The sequence below is a fragment of the Teleopsis dalmanni genome, chromosome 1, assembly GCF_002237135.1.
Source record: "Teleopsis dalmanni isolate 2A chromosome 1, ASM223713v2, whole genome shotgun sequence".
Classification (NCBI taxonomy): Eukaryota; Metazoa; Arthropoda; class Insecta; order Diptera; family Diopsidae; genus Teleopsis; species Teleopsis dalmanni.
In genome coordinates, this window is record NC_051846.1 from 79,410,650 (window position 1) to 79,417,276 (window position 6,627).

A 6,627-nucleotide genomic window follows, 5' to 3' on the forward strand; every position below is an offset into this window, starting at 1 on the left:
AAAAAGAAATTAAAATCCCATGACCTAGTTTCTGAATATTTTACTTTAACCTCTGTGCTGGTTAAATATCTTACAATGTAATTCTAGATTCTTTCAAAAAAAAAAAAAAATTCCCTAAATCGAAGTCTCCATAAATTAAACCTTTTCTTTGCAAAATGGTACTTCGAGTTATGGAAATTTCACTGTATATGAAAAAATTAATGATTATATCAAAGAAGCTGACCAAAATATTGATAATATTTAAAAAATTAAAAAAACTTGATAGTAATAACTTCCAAGCTTTCCTTTTAAAAATAAATGCAGTACTCAATGACGTTTCAAAAATTGCTTGGGCCAATACCTAAAATGCAACTTATGATTATTAAATATAATAAAACGATGTTAAAGTAGTAAGAAATAGTGTTAAAGTTAAAATTCAATTAAAATAACAATAATTAATTACTTTATTAAGTATTTTGCGAATTTTCCCTCATATTACAATTTTAATTTTTATTTTTCTGTACTTCTCTGATTACTATTTGAAGTATTTTTTAGTCTATCTTTTATTCACAACCCACTTCGATGAAAACACTACAAGTATTTTACAAGAATTTTTATTTTTCAAATACGAAATTTTCTAAACTTCACATTTTTATTTCTGCTGAAAAGCACATTATCAGCGTAACTAATTCCATTATCATCCGTACTTGTCCTTCCGTTCTGTGTACACAGGTGAGCAATTTTTCGCTCTATTTTATGGATGTGCTAATTGAATTTTTCTGTTTGAATTCGCAAGGCTACTGAAGCCTTGGTTCATGCCAGCTCACAGCTTTGGTGCAATTATTTTCTTTAATTTATTGAGCTCACTGGGCTCGGTCTCATTATTTTAAGAACATTTTAAGCAGAAGATACAAGTAGTTGCAACTTAAAATAAATTTTGTTTATCTTTCAGGTATAAATTAGGAAAAGTTAAATTTTTCCATTTTTTTTTTAGTAAAATTTATATATTTTACTATCTTTTATTACTGCAATTTATCTCAAATTAGAAACATAAAACTATTTTTACTTTCAAAGGAAGATTCATTGAAATATTTACTTTGTGAATGTTAACTATAAACAATGAATTTTCTTTGGATTCCTTTTTTTGGGTGTTAAGTAAAGGTTTCTATATCGACTAATCGTCATGAAATAGAAAATATATGCCATATATTATATTGAAATAAGTTGAGTTAGTGCATTGAGCACTTTTACTCTCTATTAACTGCGAAGTTTCTTTATAACCCCTCTCTACACCTTGACTGGATTATTATTTATCACTTCATCAGACTATGCAATAACTGACCTCAAATCTGCATACCTCCCCTAGGAGCCTGTAACAATGCTAAGATTCGATAACGCGGTGTTGTTAAGCCTGTCAGTTTTTATAAATAGTTTCAGGGCTCTATCCATATTATTGGTGTATGTCCAATTTTCAGAGAACATATGTTAGATGTATTTTTTTTTTATAAAGCACTTTTGTCCGAAGAAGAAGTTAAAGTCTTGTTAAACGATACAAATAACCTGTATAAATTTATGAAAAGTGTTTTAAGTTACAGAAGATTATTTATTGATAAATTTATATGAATAGTAACGTTAATGATATGTATCATTTTTTGTATGCCAATCTCACATACAACAAATATGTTATTGTCAATTTAGATTTTAAGCAAAATTCTATCATTTTTGTAAGTACTGTATTAATTTTTGAATCAATAAATAATAATAACAATAATAATAATAATGTAATTTTTGATTGTTTTTTTTTATTTTTATTTTTATAACGAAAACTCTTTCACTAATAGAAGGGTTTTTGAATAGTAGTGAATCGAAACAAAATTTTATATTTATTCATAGATTGATTGACAGTTTCTAGTATTACCAAATACCCATAATCAATGAATTTTGAAAATACATATTTACTGGTTTTAATAAGTTATATTTTAATAAATATTGCTAAATACTCGAAACAGCTGTATGGTAAACCTAAGAATTCACCTAGACATACTAAAAACTACATTCAACTTGTAAAAACTACAACAAACTTGATCATATATTTAAAAATGTTAAGATGTTTCATTTATTTACGAGTACCATATATCATGATCATCATTAACATATCAAATATAGTCGTAATATAGATGTATAAACATTTGAATCATGTATTTTCCATGAACATACTTACCCTTCTTTTTACTGTCAAAAATTTGTCAAGTAAATAAATTGCTACAAAAACTTTTCTTAAATATAACATAGATTCTAGTTTTTTTTATCACTGATTTATATATTTTTTGTATGATGGATGACATTTTTGACGTTGAAAACTCTTCTAATTCTATGGACCAGGCTGAGATAAGTCAATATGTTGAGGCGCACAGACCACTAACATTTCAAAGCGATACTGCGCTCAGATTTACTGGAACCAATTTTTATAGGAAAAAGGAAAATAGTACTAAATACAAGCATTTTACAACAGGTGTTATCAATAAAGGATATAATAATCTTTATAAAAGGAGGTCTCGAAAGAAAAATTTGAACTTACAGCAATTAGAGTCGGGACTATATGTAATAGTACGCGATCGAAATTCATTTATAGAAGAGGTCAACTTCGATGAACGAATGGTTTATGTTTCAGTAGCAGAAAACGCACAATTCGAAGAGCAGTCTTCTGAAAGCGATGTTTGAATAATTCAATAAAGTGCATAATTCATTTGTATAAGACCGTAAGGAATACTATATATACGCTAAAAAAATTGATTAAAATTTTAATTTAAAAAAAATTTTTATAAATAAATAGGCTAACATGTGACCATGAAATATACTGGAGAGACTTAAAATCGTTAACTACTCTGACACCTAAGTAAAGTATGTATATGCTATTTAAAAATTATTTTATAATTTTTAGTTTATAAGTCTTGGTTAAAATATTTAAATTAATATTAATAATTATCTATAATTATACATAAATATTATAAACCTGAGTTAGTTTTAACATTTGCCTACTTATTAGATTACACGAACATGAACTTTTGAAAAGGATTGTGGTATTAAGGAAACTAGGATACTTCTGATCTTGCTGTTTATATTTTTTAAAAAATTGTTTAGTCAATGAATAAATAAATTTTAAATAAAAAAAAGCAACTACTGTTGTGTTTACAATACATATTTATTATTTGTGATGTTGATGATTTTTCATTGACCCCAGTTGACCAACTGATAATAATGCAATAAGGAAATAAGATAAACAGTGAATTCTGCTTCTCTCCTTCAAGTCTGTGAAGAGCAAATTATTGGAAAGCTACCTGCTTCTCTAAACTGATCAAATATTTTTTATCTACACTGTGTTGAAATATTAGATTAGGTAGGTTAGGTTATACCAGTGATCCCTAGGGGATTGGCTCATTGTGTTACCGTATACATAGAAAACTCAGGATTTAAAACCACCTAGAACCTTTGGCGCAGCTTAGAATGCTATTTAGTGCCAGGTCTTGTCCATGATTCTTAAGAACGTGGTCTCCCAAAGTGTTGTGGCGTCTCCATGCATGAGCTGGGCAAAGACAAAGTAGATGAGAGGCACTTTCATTGCCTTCCCCACAGCTGCGACAAGTGTGATTGAAAGGGAGATTCAATCTTCTAGCATAAGACCATAAAACTGATATCTCTACGAGTCAATGAAAATATTTTCTTTTCTTTCAGTAGAAAGTTGCCAGATTGCATACAGATGCCTGCATATCGTTCGGTGTTACCATCTTTTATTAATAGCTTCAGCACAGAAAGAACTCAGTAACAATTTGACTCACTAAGTTCTCATCAATTACTTATCGACATTTCGTTTAAAGATGTGTTGAAATATTATTTCAATTATTATTTTATATTATATGAAACTTGAAATTAATAAAAGCTGTAGTTGAGGTCTAGCCGTTAACTTGTTATTAAATCACAGATTTTATATGCAAATATCATATCTTCTTTCTATGAGATTAAAGTTAAAGTCGTTCAAATGTATGTAGATAATTTTGATTATAATTATAATTGTAATCTTACGTCAATTAGGAAAAATGTAGTACGTTTTTTTAAAAAAATATTTGATCATTGCAGTTATCTGAATAAAAACTATAGTCTAGTTGTGTGATCGCATATTAAATATACAAAAATTAAATCTCCTTTTAAATGAGATTCAAGTTAAATCATGTTGCAGTGATCAATAATTTGTATGTAAGTAAAAAGTAATGAAAACTGCTACTAGATTATTGTGAAACATAATGAATCTTATCTTTAGAACAAAGTTATTCCAAATAGTTACTTATCGTAAACATACATTATTTTTTGTTGTACAAAAATGCTTGCAGTTTTAATCAATGACACTTAATTTTTTTGAAGTGTCAAAATTAATCTTAAAATGATTGAAATTCGTTTCAGATTAATTTTGACACTTTAAAGATTAATTGGGACGGAGACATTAATTTTAGTTCCTGTAATCTTAAAGCGCAAATATAGCATATGAGTATATTCAGATAACAAATACTATAAGTGCACAAATATCACTTTTAAAAAAATCAAATAAGGAGTTCTTAAGAGACATGTAATTACTTCAGATAATTTTTTATACGATATTGAACTATAAATTTATATAAATGAATATCTATATAAACAAAGAATGTTTCACTATCTAGTGTCATATTCAACTCTTATCTTTGGGGCAACTTTACCATCCTGACTGCGACAATTAACAGTAACAATGATCCTCAATAATCTTTTACAAATGCTAAACTGTATTAAGTATTTTATTTAAGGGTTATACTACAAATCTACTCAAATGTATTGACCTTTAAATTTTATTATATTTCAAAATATAAACCATCTCAAATTTGACCTTAAAATTTTATTTTTATATAAGAAGGCTTCATGTCTTACTTTTTCTATATTCAACGTTTACCCCAAATCCTGTTATGTTTACTGCCTTTAAAACATATTCTGTGTATTTCTCGAAAGAAAAACTTAATGATAACTGCAATGCTGACTACATTGTTTGTTTATATACCGACCTTGTGCCATAAAATTCTAAATTTACTGCCCTATGGAGTAATATTTACCGCATGATGTCTTTTCTCAGTAAAACGAAGCCATTAAGTTCTTTAAACACTCAGACTACATTTGCCCATTAAATCCTGAAATGCTTTTTTTACTCACACCCACTTTAATTCTCCTCTGCTTAAAGTAAATATTTCCTTCATTTAATTTGTTGTGTTTTAAGTGTGTTTTCTGCTTAAATGTACTTCATGAACGATTTTAAGGCTCTTATTGTTTGCTCCAGAACAACACCTACGTATGGAATGGAAGAATTAACAAAATGGTTACACAAGTTAATGAAGGATGCAGCAACCATTTTGTTCTTGATTTATAAAAGACTTATTGGTGTGGTTAAAGTAAGAATAGCTCAGAGAACTTAAATAATTAAAATTCGTTCTAAATTTAGTTTATTTTCGAAAATACTTCACTGTAATTAATCGAGAAAAGTATATAGTTAATAGTTTATTTTAATCGGAAATTAATGGAATACAAGTATCTATTATAAAAAAAATACCTTAATTATATTAATATTTATATATTTATAATAATATTTATAATAATATTTAAATATACTGTAAATATATAGTAATAAAAGAATAAAATAATGAAAGAAAACTTCGCAAAAAATGGCAGGAATCACGTTTAATACAGGAAAAAAAAAGAAACCATAAAATTGCCACTCAAGTATTAAGACAAGAAATCCGAAACCATAAAAATGAAAATATTAAGAAATATCTTACGAGGTTTATATATGACATTAAAACTAATTGTTCTCTCTGGAAAACGGTGAAAAAATATGACAAACCGATTTTTCATAATCCTTCCTTAAGAAAAAATAATAATGAATGGGCGAAAAGCAACATTGAAAAGGCGCATATACTGCCTGAATATCTAAGCAATACCTTTGTTTAAGAATTAACCCTAGCACAGACTCCTAATAACAACCTAGATGAGGAAGGTATTCTGCTGAAAAAAAACAAGGAAGTAACTGGGGAAATCAAAAAACTAAAGTTACGACCTCATACGTAGTGAAGTGTTGAAAAGCCTACCTCCAAAGGAGTCTCAAGGATGTCCCAAGTTATTGGAAAGTTATTGAAGTGTTAATGGTTCTAAATCCAGATGATTAACATTCTCCAGCCTGATCAACATTCACCATAATTTGCCAAAGAAATCTTATCCCAAATCAAAAAAAAAATATGAATGTACCTTCTGATCAAAATGAATTTATTCGATCTTTTTTTGAATTCCCGCGCTTATCCAATCGGTAAATTTTACTGTCAAAGTTTAACGCATATCGTACGATTAGTTTTTGTTCGGCTTCTATACAAAGAAGTCGAAAAATTTTCATGTGGCGATTTTTAGCCGAATTTTATTCAAAAAAAGCGTCGTTGTGATGTGGCCAAAGAGATGATTTCCAACGCGGATAGTGTCCCCACATTCATCGCACGCATCATAACTGGTGATGAGACATGGGTCTGTGAATTTGACATGCCCACCAAACAACAATCGACCGAATGGTGCTTCGAAGTTGAGCCGAAACCG

The 6,627-nt window shown here is 28.3% G+C and overlaps 1 long non-coding RNA gene across 1 annotated transcript; it reads left to right on the forward strand.

The window, feature by feature from the left end:
• The first annotated feature begins 2,283 nt into the window (after nucleotides 1–2,283).
• Nucleotides 2,284–3,096, forward strand: LOC119672607. Its single transcript, XR_005251926.1, has 3 exons — nucleotides 2,284–2,738; nucleotides 2,813–2,880; nucleotides 3,026–3,096. It is a non-coding gene; the product is annotated as an uncharacterized LOC119672607 (long non-coding RNA).
• Nucleotides 3,097–6,627: the final 3,531 nt, after the last annotated feature.